This window comes from Macaca fascicularis, chromosome 15 (genome assembly GCF_037993035.2).
Source record: "Macaca fascicularis isolate 582-1 chromosome 15, T2T-MFA8v1.1".
Lineage (NCBI taxonomy): Eukaryota > Metazoa > Chordata > Mammalia > Primates > Cercopithecidae > Macaca > Macaca fascicularis.
The window spans coordinates 104,032,901-104,045,813 of record NC_088389.1 but is presented as its reverse complement, the minus strand read 5'-3'; the positions used below and the strand labels follow the sequence as shown (position 1 = coordinate 104,045,813).

The 12,913-nt window shown below is 36.1% G+C and overlaps 1 long non-coding RNA gene across 1 annotated transcript in view; it reads left to right on the top strand.

Moving 5' to 3' along the window:
* LOC135967472 (uncharacterized) overlaps positions 1 to 7,400 on the top strand; it is a 31,987-nt gene extending 24,587 nt beyond the window's left edge. The window contains exon 3 of the long non-coding RNA XR_010581611.1: positions 7,051 to 7,400. This is a non-coding gene — a long non-coding RNA (uncharacterized lncRNA). The remainder of the gene's footprint in view (positions 1 to 7,050) is intronic.
* Positions 7,401 to 12,913: the final 5,513 nt, after the last annotated feature.

The following is a 12,913-nucleotide window of genomic DNA, read 5'->3' as shown; positions in this document are numbered from 1 at the left end:
GCTGTGCTAGCAATGAGGGAGGCTCCGTGGGTGTGGGACCCTCCCGGCCAGGTGTGGGATATGATCTCCTGGTGTGCCTGTTTGCTTAAAGCGCAGTATTGGGGTGGGAGTTACCCAATTTTCCAGGTGTTGTGTGTCTCAGTTCCCTTGGCTAGGAAAATGGATTCCCTTCCCCCTTGCGCTTCCCAGGTGAGGCAATGCCTCGCCCTGCTTCAGCTCTTGCTGGTCGGGCTGCAGCAGCTGACCAGCACCGATCGTCCGGCACTCCCCAGTGAGATGAACCCAGTACCTCAGTTGAAAATGCAGAAATCACCGGTCTTCTGTGTCTCTCGCGCTGGGAGTTGGAGACTGGAGCTGTTCCTATTCGGCCATCTACCACAGTTAAGTTTTAAGACATTCTTTAGTTGACAAAGACATATTTCTCACCTTCAAAGAATTCTGAAAGTAACCAGTAGAGCATTTACACCTGTGACAACCCCAAATTGGCCCTGGCATCAGAATCACAGGCTCTTTGTTATAAATACAGACTCCCAGGGTTCATTCCAACTGTGGCCAATCAACTCCTCCAAGCATGAAGTGTGGACATTTGTATGTTCATTACATCTTCCAGGTGGACATGTAATAGACAATTAGAGAAGTTTAAGAAATACAGTGAAATAAGGACATTTTTCAACAGTTGCCTCTACCAAAAGTCCTAATCGACCAAAAGAATAAGTGATGTCATGAAGTCAGTAAATAATGGTAGCTATATCATTCCCTTATGCAGAAATAAGGGGGATTATGATTTTAAAATGATGTAAATTTCATAGTCTTTTGTTAAAATAATCTTTATGCTTTGGATATTTTCGCTATGGATGCAATAATGAAAAATATATGTGCCTGACCATTTAAAGGTTCTGTCAATTTAGAATTTTAGGCCATTAGTGTGCAGTGCAGGCGTGGGGTGGGGAGAGTCTAACAGAGGCTTTTGAGGGAAATGGCAGTTTGTCAAGAAACTGCAGAAGAAAACTGACAAATGTAGCAAGTGTCAGGATGGTGTAGTGCTGAGTAGGCTGTTTTGTAACAGAACAAAGAAAACATCTCAAAACTAGTTAAGTTAGTTATAAGACTTAACTAGGCCAAAAACTTATGAGTATTTATGAATACTTTTAACACTGTAGAGAGTGTCAAAAATTTATCACATGAGTAAATTTTAGGTGTCTGAGTCATGGAGTCTGAGAACATTCCTGGCTAAGTAAATAGAGGTAGATGAAAATACACCAAAATGGGTGACTTTTCTCTATACAAATATAACTTTTAAGTTTTTAATGTTTCTTATTAAGCTATAAATTTTTACATGGCCAGAAATTATAAAAATCCTATTTAGTTATGTCTTCATATTCAGTGTATACAGACACAAAACATGAGATTTGGAATTAAGGACTCGTACGATTGAATTCCAGCAAAGTCACTTAATATGTCACATTTTCAGCTTGCTTACCAATTCTGAGGTCCAGTCTTCATCTCTAAAACTGAAATAACACTACTTCTCTAGTTAGGACAACCATATGTCTGATATCTTCTCTCACTTGTGGGCGACGATCTGCGGTTTATGGTTAAAACTTTAGCTAGAATCTCAAAACAAATGTAAAGGCCTCACAGCTTACTGGAGTTACACATCAGAGATAAATGTTATTGTCTTGATCCCTAAAACAATAAAAAATTTAGATCCTACAGTCTGGTATGACAACACTCAAGTGAGGTCACAAAACATTAATTCCATGACACGTGGCATACTGTGAAAGACACGCAATTTTTGGTACATTACAGAAATATACAAAAAGAGCCAGGTTGTTCGATTTTAAGCTGCTAAGGCTTTATAGGTATTTTTTCATTTGTAGCATATTTTATGCTTGATATTATTAAATTGATTCACTCAATCATTAGTTCAACAAATGCTTTTTGAGCCCATACTATATAGTGTCGGACACTCTACAGCATGTGAAAGATTCAACAGTCAGAAAGATATTTAGGTGAGGAGCACAAACATCAAATGAACAAATAATCTAACACAATATGATGTCATAGAATAACAACAATTTGATCTGTCATATGCTGCTACAGATTGTGGTACGTGTTGTGAAAAAAATAAATAGGTTACTAGCTTGAATAAATAGTAGTGTCACTTAAGGTAGGACTGTTCCAGAAGATATTTCTGAGCCAGTAGCATTTGAATTCCCCTAATGTGAAGGGTGTAATATGTCAGTCATGAAAACAGGTGCTGAGAAAAGTATTTGCTGGGACTAGCAAATGCAAAACTCTAAAGACAGATAAATCTTGGGTGTATTTGACAAATGGAAAGAAGTGTAGAGAAGTTAGAATATAAAGAATAATTAGACAGACAGAAAATGGTGAGTCGAGGTTGGAGAATTCAGAGAAACCCAATATGCAGGACCATGTAAGCCATGGAAAGTTGTTTGAATTTTTATTTAGAACAACAGGAAGCCATAGAAGGGTTTCAAGTGGGAAGAGAGCAATATTTATAAAGCAGAAGACTAGACACATCACAAAGATCCATAAATAGGTGACTGGTTTAATTAATTATGTCATATACATAAAAGAGAGTGCTATGTAGCTATAAAAAGGAATGAGAAACAGCTCTGTATCAGCTATTAAGTGATACATAGTATACACCATCAAGTAAAATAGGAAGGTGGCAAAAAGTCTATACTGTATACTATCTTTAAAAAGGGCATAAATCACAAAAGCACACCCCTGCATACAAATATTCTTATATTGAAAATAGAGAATAAACCAAAACCTAATTTAAGGATTAGGTAACCTAGAAGGAGAAGAGAAGACTAGAGGGAAGGGGATGGGTTGGAAGGGAGACTTCCATGACTGCGCCTGATTTTATACTTTTGATTTTGGAATCACGTAAATGCTCCTATAATCATACAAAAAAACTATATGAAATGTAAGCAGAAATAAATCTTTAAGAAATAAAAACCAAAAAAAGAAATAAATTGCATATGAGGGGGCTAAACCACACAAACAGGCATTATATCAAGTAATTTTAAAATGCAGTAATTCTTACATATCCACTAGGATATAAGGTAAGGACAAAAACACTGTAGAGATCTCAAACTGTTTTTTCTAATCATGTTGTTATTCTGTAGCTAGTGTGTATGTACGTGTGTCTGTATTTGGCAAGCAAACCATTTGTACACATATACATTGGATGCGTAAAAAGTACTTATACTACTGTTATTAGGATCCAAGGTTTTCACCCTTGAATATGTGGAAATGTAATATTTATGAAGTCAAATTAATATTGGAATCAAATTTGAATATCAACTCATGGTATATTTTTATCTTCACTTTTTTTCCAAGCTCTGTCCAATGAAAAAGTCTGGAAACACTGAACACCACAGTAGACATAAGCATCTCTAGTCTTAAAATAAGGTCTTTAAAAATCACATTCTTCTTAAAGAAGCCAGAGTGTTTGGAAAACTAGCTGCTTCCAGGTGTTGGACAAGAAATACGTAAGAAGAGCATAGATCTTAAGAGAGAAAATTGGAAGGCTTTGAGTTACATCGACAAAGCCAATTTGAAGGAGCTCAGTATCGACAAAGCCAATTTGAAGGAGCTCAGTGGCTAAAAGAAAAAAGAAAAAAGAAACAAAAAATATTTTGAACAGCTGTAATAATAACTGCAACAAATAAGTGTTTAAAATACTTTACATATCTTAAAATCTATGATTTCATAGTTATACCCAATAATAAAAAATACAATCACCATGAAAGGTGTTAAAAAACCAATTTGTTCTTCTAAAATCTGTAAATAAGGGGAAACATTTCTCATTTATCCTGAATTCCCTGTACAAACTCATCTCAGTATTAACAACTAGATGATGAAAGTGTTTCCCTTTGGACATTTTCAAGAAAGTAGGTGAAGAAAGAATGTGGAGTTAGAATATAAGCATTTGCAACCTTCAACAACAACAACAAATACAGATTCAGGCTACAAATATGAACAGTACCTACAATTCCTAATTGATTTATGGATGGAAACATTATGATGAATGCATCAAACTGATAACAATACCTTAACCTACTAACTGGTTTTAATGTCTCAAAAAGAATGATGCAATCAGAAATTACGTTCCTTTTGAAGTGTTATGCTAGGAAATACAAACATCACCTATGAACTATTATTGCCACAATATAAGTGTGAAGGTTATCTAGTTCCTAATGTAACCACTAGGCTTCAGAAAATCACTAGGTCAGAGGAAAATGGTAAAAGGCACCATGTTGGAAGGCATGCAATTAGGACAATTCAGAAAGAGATCTGCAGATTGAAGGACAGAAGCAAACTGAACAACAGATTGCAGATTGAACGGCAGCTCTCTTCAACGGATAAGTTGGAAGATAAAAGAAGAGAGAGGAAAGGGGAATATATAAATTAAAAAGAGATTTAAGAAGTAAGCAGCCAAATACCTGTGTGAAATTTGCTTGAAACTATAAAATATTTTAAGGTTTTCACAGAAAATTGAACATAATAGATATCTGTAGTTATAAACTTGTTAAGGAGTTTTTATCTTTCATCAATATATACTGAAGTATTTACCAATAAAGTAATATGATGTCTGGAATTCATCTGAGAGTATTTAAGAGTATGTTTGGGGAGAAAGGCACATGAAGATACAGTTAGAGCAAATAATTATTCGGTCCAAATGATGGGTACATAGGGATTCATTGTACTAGTCTATCTTTAAACTTCTGAATGTTTAAAAATGTTTACAATTACATTGTGAAAGACAAAAAGACATAAGGAGCCTGGGAAGACCTTGCTTACCTTTGGAAAATTTTGAAGAGGGGCACAGGTGAAAGCAGGAAGACTGGTTAGGTTACTGCAGTGACGCAGGAGAGCGAGCATGGAGGTTTAGACTACTGGGTGAGTGGCAGTGAAGAGTTCAACTGAAGGGATTCGATCTATTTAGAGAAGGTAGAATCAACTGTACCTCTAATTGATTGGATTGGGGTTGAAGAAAAAAGAGTCATCTAGAATAGATGATGTCTAGAATTTCTGATGTCTAGGTCAATAGTGGTGCCTTCTACTGACACTGAGAAGACTGGGGAGTGAGGGATAGTCACATGAAAATTTGGGCTTAGAGGTAATCAGAAGTTCTGTTTGATCTTCCTTTTTATTTCCCCTATTATTTTCAGTTTGAGACATTTATTACACATCCAGATGAAGATAGAACACAAGGGAGAGATCAGTCCTAGATATACACATTAAGGAACCCCATCAACATACAGATAGTGTCAAAAGGTATACAAGTAGATAAGGACACCTAACAGAGAAGATAGAGACAAAGACACCCCAGGCAGAACCCTAGAGGGACAGCAACTTTAGATGTCACCTGGAGCAGAAGCAGCAAAAAAACCCAGCCACCTGGGGTATGGAATGAAAGGCAGAGATGCAGCCCAGTTTTCTTGTTTTAAGTGTGTTATATTTTACAACTCATTTACTGAAGGTATTCTAATAACTAAGTAAATGAGTCCTGCCCTTTCACAACCCACCTGCAAAAGCAGTGCACCACAAAAGGTCTACTTAATGATGCGACCATAAAACTCCAGATTACAAATGAAAACAAATCAAAATCAAAACAAAGAAGCCTCCTGGAATACGACCAGGCAATATTCATGCTTTGATAACTTGATAGAAAGGCTGAACATGACAGAACTAGTTCTCATTGGGGTATGTATTTATTTATATCCCGCTTACTTAAAGTCTAAGCCAACATATCTAAACACATTGAGCATTGAATTTCCCTTATATTTCCCTGAATTCAGTGAGAACTGATTAACCCATTTAGAAAGAGCTAAACCTATCTTTACATGTAGCTAATTATGTTCTAATGCATACATTCAGTAATGCCATGAGGCTGTCCATCTGCAAACTGCCAGAAATAAGCTGCCCAAATTCAGAGAACAATTTATTTTAAGGCTAAAAAATGACACTGATTTAAAGCTTGCATTTGCTGATTTGATAAACTGTAAGTTGAAACAATTACATTAATGTAGCACATCTTAATGCCTATGATTATTCTAAAAAGAAAACAAAAAGAAACAGAAAAAGTAATTGCCTTTATGTGTTAACAGAATAACGACGATTTAAAAGTCAGTTGTGTTTCTTTTTTTCTTTTTTTTAAACTACCTAAAAGTACTGCCCTAGAATAAAGTGGGTGGAAAAGGATGTGTTAACCGTTAATCTCACCTAAGTGAATGACAGTTTCCAGAACACTGTTTAAGGGTAAGAGGTTTCAAGGATTGGGAACCAAAAGCCATTTTTTTAAGTGGTCCACTGCAGGCACCCTTTTACCAAAAAGTAGTAAAAATAGCAAATGAATAGGGTGATAGTTCAAAAGTTAAGATAGTCAATTGGTACAAATCATCCAAGTAGAAGGGAAGACTGCACTGAATTTAGGAGAGAATCATCAATGCAGAGTCTAGGAAACAGAGAGAGGCAAAAGACCATGAAGCAAGGCAGAGAACTAACTTTGAGAATTCTGAGCCTTTTCCAGGGGAATTCTTTGTCAGGAGGCCTACCTTGGTCCCTCAAGGGGCTGTGGAGAATCAGGCACTAATGATAAATCCATTGCCTCACAGCCAGGTTGGATCAATAGTTTCCTAATGCTCTTCCTTTTTATTCCCCCGTTATCTCCTTCAGTACCAGCCCTTTAGTATTTCCCTAATGTTTCCAAAGTGAAAGAATATATAGATGGCTTCATTTATCTCAATCTATACCACGATTTCGATCTTGACTTCATTAGAACATCCTTCTATTTGATACCACCACAATCAGCAGAAATGAGAGACACACTGTCTGTCCATAATTCATACAATAGCAAATTCTTGCTTAAAGTATTGGTTTTTGAAAACATGCTTGATTTTCTAAAAATAAATTTTAAATGAAAGTTTTTGACAATAGGTTAGATCCAATCTGAATCTGTTGGGTTCTATATTTTTAAATAATTCTGATAATTTTCTTTCTTTCTTTTCACAGAACTGTTGAGTGAGAATGAATCTGGGCCAGTCCTAAAATACAGGAGAGGGCAACCCTCAAAATTTCAAAAGCAGCACGTTTGTGCCGTTTCAGTTGGAGCAATGTTTCTAATAGGATGAATACAAAACAGAAATGCGATTTTTAACAAATAAATGAAAATAAGACAAGTTTCTGGCTTCAATTTAAGACAACAAAAATCTATCAGCATAAAACGACTCACCTTAAAATTCCCAAAAGAGAACACAATAATCAACAATAATTGTTCTTTGAAAAAAAACCTCATGAGTTATAACAGTTCACAGTAAAAAAATAAATGACAAGTCCAAGGTACAAAATTACTTCACTTCGAATTTTCTGGCTCTAGTCAAGTTATTCTTGATATTTAATTATATCTTAATTACTGTAGCCTAGAATATTTTTAGATTGTGCAATAAATAATAATCCACGTCCTTGAGTGATAGCTGGCAAGAAGACATATCAGATATTCATAAATCAGAGCCACCGTAGAGTTTCAAAAAAATAGGAAGGGAAATTTTTTGCTATTAAGTATATTAATATTGTTAGGAGCTTCTTTGATGGTTGCCAAAGGGGTGCTGTATTTCCAGAACTTTCAGCCTTGGATAGAAGACAACTGGGTTACCTGGACTGATAGACTAAAGCTAAAACAATTCTTTTTAAAAAGCCATCATGAACCTCATATGGAAGCTAAAAGCCCCTCAGAGTGCAGCTCCACAAACAGCCTGGTATTGTCAAATTGCAGGTAACCTGGCAAGGTTTTTAGTCCTCTAATGCTCTTTCCATACAAGGAACTGCGAAAGCAGAAGTTCTTGGATGCATTAGAGGAGACCTTTCTCCTTTCGCTGAGTAACAATTTATTTTGCTTCATACAGTGGTACAAGCATTGCCACTTTACTCCCATTGCAGCTTTTTCTATGCAACACTATTGCTTTTCGGATGCATCCATCTAAACAGTTCAAATCTCTACATTTCCGAGCAACAACTCTGGGAGGATTTTCCCCTTGATCTTTCCTTTCCCTGACACAATCTCCATTACAGTTTCCATTTCCAGGTTTGTTTTCAATATCATAGGAGAAGATGCTGCTGCGTTGGCCAACAGCTTTGCCTTTGGGGTTCTCTTCACTACTCTAAAAATCATTGCCATTCTAACAATTACGGAGTGGAAAGCCTGTGAGAACACAGGCTTCAATGCACTGCAATTTTTTTTTTCTGCTCTTTGTGTTGCACGAGTACCGAAAGATCAAACTGGAGTTTTATCTGCAAACCTATATTGGCTAAAAATCTGCATTGCCTATAAAATTCTAGTTTTCCTTTTCTACTTTCATTTTACAATTACCTCAAAATTATACACATATATCAATTTAAAGTTCATTAAGAAGTATTTCTCCATAAAATTTCTTTAATTCAACAGCACACAGTTTAAAAAAAAAAAAAAACTCAGGGGAAAAAAAGGGAAACAACTGAAATACCCATTCACAAGGGACTGGGTAATTAAACGCTGTCACACTCTTACATAAAAGAGTAGGCAATATGAAAATATAATGTGCTATATTTTCTTGTAATAAAAGGTTTTCAAGATATGTCAACTAGAATAAACCCAGGTACAGGATAAACTGCATATTACGCCACATATTATAGACGTAATTCTGTAGGTATCTATATACACATATGGTCTGGCATATGAATTATAAGTACCTAAAAAGATAGTTAAGTTCAGTTATCTTTAAGAAATACATACGGGGAATATCAGTTACAGACAAATGGACATTTTTAATTTTTATTCATTCTGCCTGCCCTCTTTGGTTTTGTTTGCCTTATTGACGCATTGCTTCTATCAGCAATATACATTATTAAGAGAGTTTACCTGGGTCTTCCGAACATTCTGACACTCAGCTCAATTCCATGATTATTGAAAAATGGTGGTACATGCAGGATAGAAATATGAGATGGTAGAAAGAGGCTCCAGAATATTATATTTTAGTGAATATGTCACTTTACGACCTCATGTAAGTCACTCCTCTGCTCATTCTTCATTTGCCTCATCTATAAACTGTGAGAAAATAGCTCCACCCACACTATATTTCAATTACCACTCAATGTTGTGATGGAAATAAAATAATCAGTGAAACTTCCTTGTGAATCTTGCAGGACTACAGTATACAGGTGTGAAGTACTCTGATGGAGACCATGTTCACTTTCATAGTACATATTAACTGAAAGTGACCTTCTTCCAGAAATTTTGCTTTTGTTCTTACTTGATATATTTTATTGGAAAATTGTAAATTGTTGTCCAGTAACATCTGAGTAGTAAGATGACCATGATCACAACAGTATATGCCTACTTTATAAAAATATTTTAAATTGCAAATTTTAGTAATAGGTACATAAATGAATAGTCTCTCTCTATATATATATATACACATAGATATATATAGATATGAGGTATGAGGTGATATCTCATTTGTATTTATGATATATACTCGATATATATACTTATATATATACACACACACATTTTTTATTCATTCTCAAAATATATATATTTGAGATGGAGTCGCACTCTGTCATCCAGGCTGGAGTACAGTGGCACAATCTCAGCTCATTGCAACCTCCACCTCCCACGTTCAAGTGATTCTCTTGTCTCAGCCTCCTGAGTAGCTGGGATTATAGGCACCTGCCACCACAGTACAGCTAATTTTTGTATTTTTAGCAAAGACGGGGTTTCACCATGTAGGCCAGGCTGGTCTCAAACTCCTGCCCTCAAGTGATCCCCCCACCGTGGCGTCTCAAAATGCTAGGATTACAGGTGTGAGCCACTGTTGCCAGCCTTGAATAGATTTAATATAGACTTTAACATTTTTAAATTAATATTTTTTAACATTGTAGTTAATAGATACATGACACTGTAATAAGTTCACTCCTCATAAATTTTTCCACTTACCTATTATGATAATAATAAATTTTGTCTTCTACTAAACACAAAGCATGGTCCAGGAACTGAATGGTGTTATGTTTGCTACTTATTTCTCACAATTACATTTTAGGTAATTATTATTAGAATCATTGTTTGAGTAAATATAAGGAAGCTAAAAGATGTTTATTTTCTTATCCTGAGTTACACAGTCAATAACTGAAGTTTGATTATAGCTCAAATTTTTCTAAATGCAAAAGCTAATCAATTTTTTTTATCCTACACTATCAGCCACTGTTTATAGCTTAAACCAAAACTCAATCTACCTATCCACTATTATCTGTTAAGCAACATCACCTACAATAATATTCACTCTAACATCACTGATCTACACACTACAAATTGCTGTCACCTTTATGGAAACAGCTTGGAAATCTTTCTCAGAAATATTATTTGTACTTTTTGAACCAGACTCCTATGACTTTATCACATATTCATACCAAACATTTAAAGATGGGGACTTTATACTCAGAGATGCTTATTGTTCCAGCATATACTACAGCATGTACAAAGGAAAAAAGTCAGAAGCATCTCATATGTCCAACATGTACCAAACAAAGTGCAAAATACAATTTGGTGTTGAAATATATATTGAAAAACAAGCAGCTCTTAAAATTCTTCATTTGAAAAACATTTAATGATATTGGAAAAAGGTCATGATGATGCAGTCAATGTTAAGGGGAAAAGTATACAAATGTGTCTATGATGTGAGGCATAATTACACTGTGTATATAAAATAGAAGAAGAAAGAGGGCTGCTAGGAAAATCACCAAATTATGAGCATACGAGGTTGTTTTCTTCTTAATCTAATGTGCATTTGATATTTAAAATAAAACCACACATTATTAAAGCTTTTTTAAAAAAAAATATTTAATTACATCAAAGCCTTTATCATTCTTGTTTTGCTTCATGCACTTTGTGCTTGAGACTAAGCATACAACTATGCCATGATCTCTAATAGACAAAATGAGACCCACGCCAAGTTTAATGTGTAAAATCTTTCTCTTATGTTGCTTAACAGTTGATAGTTTTGATTGTTGGAGACTAGAAATTTCTGCTGCTACATTTCTTCCTTTTTTTTTTTTTTTTTTTTGAGACGGAGTCTCGCTCTGTCGCCCAGGCTGGAGTGCAGTGGCGTGATCTCGGCTCACGGCAAGCTCCGTTCCCAGGTTCATGCCATTATCCTGCCTCAGCCCCCCGAGAAGCTGGGACTACAGGTGCCTGCCACCACGCCTGGCTAATTTCTTGTATTTTTAGTAGAGATGGGGTTTCACCGTGTTAGCCAGGATGATCTCCATCTCCTGACTTCGTGATTCGCCCGCCTCAGCCTCCCAAAGTGCTGGGATTACAGGCTTGAGCCACCGTGCCCGGCTACATTTCTTTCATAAATATTTATAAGACACTTAATTCTAAGTGTATACTGGAATAACATCTCTAAGTGCCTAAGGCAGCTTCCATTTTTTAAAACCAAACTACATTAGTTCACTTTATTAAATTGGAGTTTATTTTCAGACTTTTGCTATGCTGCAATCAACTCACATTTCTGTCTTTATGCACATATGCAGATAAACTTAAAAAATGTAAATATCTTGACCTGCCTTTGTTGTGCCAAAAGCTATGGGTCACCATAATTTTTTCAAAGACACAGCTAAGGTATCATCTAAAAATATCGCACCAGTTTATTCTCTCATCTATAATGCATAAAGGTTTCCTCAAACCTTGTTAGTATTTGGTATCAACTTTGTTGATGTTTCTCAATATAAAGGAATGAAAAACTGTATCTCTTTTTATTTTTTAATTTTGCTATAAATTCTGGGATACAGGTGCAGAACGTGCAGGATCGTTACATAGGTATACATGTGCTAGGTGGTGTGCTGCACCCATCAACCCTTCATCTAGGTTTTAAGCCCTGCATGCATTAGGTATTTGTCCTAATGCTCTCCCTCTACTTGCTCCCACCCCCCGACAGGCCCTGGTATGTGATGTTCCCTTCCCTGTGTCCCTGTGTTCTCATTGCTCAGCTCCCATTTATGAGCAACAACATGCGATGTTTGTTCTCAGCAAACATCATTCTCAGCAAACTAACACGGGAACTGAGAATGATAGTTTGCTGAGACTGGTGGTTTCCAGCTTCATCCATGTCCCCGCAAAGGACATGAGCTCATTCCTTTTCATGGCCGCAGAGTATTCCACAGTGTATATGTGCCACATTTTCTTTATCCAGAGAATCACTGATGGGCATTTGGATTGGTTCCAAGTCCCTGTCATTGTAAATAGTGCTGCAATAAACATACGTGTGCATGTGTCTTTATAGTAGAATAATTTATATTCCTTTGGGTATATGCCCAGTAATGGGATTGCTGGGTCAAATAGTATTTGTGGTTCTACATCCTTGAGGTATCGCCACAGTGTCTCCTACAATGGTTGAACTGATTTACACTCCCATCAACAGTGTAAAAGCATTCCTATTTCTCCACATCCTCTCCACCGCCTGTTGTTTCCTGACTTTTTAATGATCGCCCATTCTAACTGGCATGAGATGGTATCTCATTTGTATTTATTTATGAATGGATGTGGTTTATTATTGTTTTACTGGTGTTTATGTGAATACTGCCTTTATCCTTTTGCTCCTCTTTTCCTACTAGATTGTTGGTCTAGAAATAATTATAATAATTTGTAATAATTTGAGAAGTTGCTGAAGGCAATGGTGGATGTGGAGTGTGAAGTAAGTAACCTTCTCAGTCTTCTCCACAAATGATAAGAAATAACTTCAGTTACGGAATTTCTTGGCAAACCCACAACCTCCGCATCCCTAGGCCTCAAGCAATGCCCAGACCAAGAAATAACTGTGAGTTCCTCGCACTCCCGCTGTCC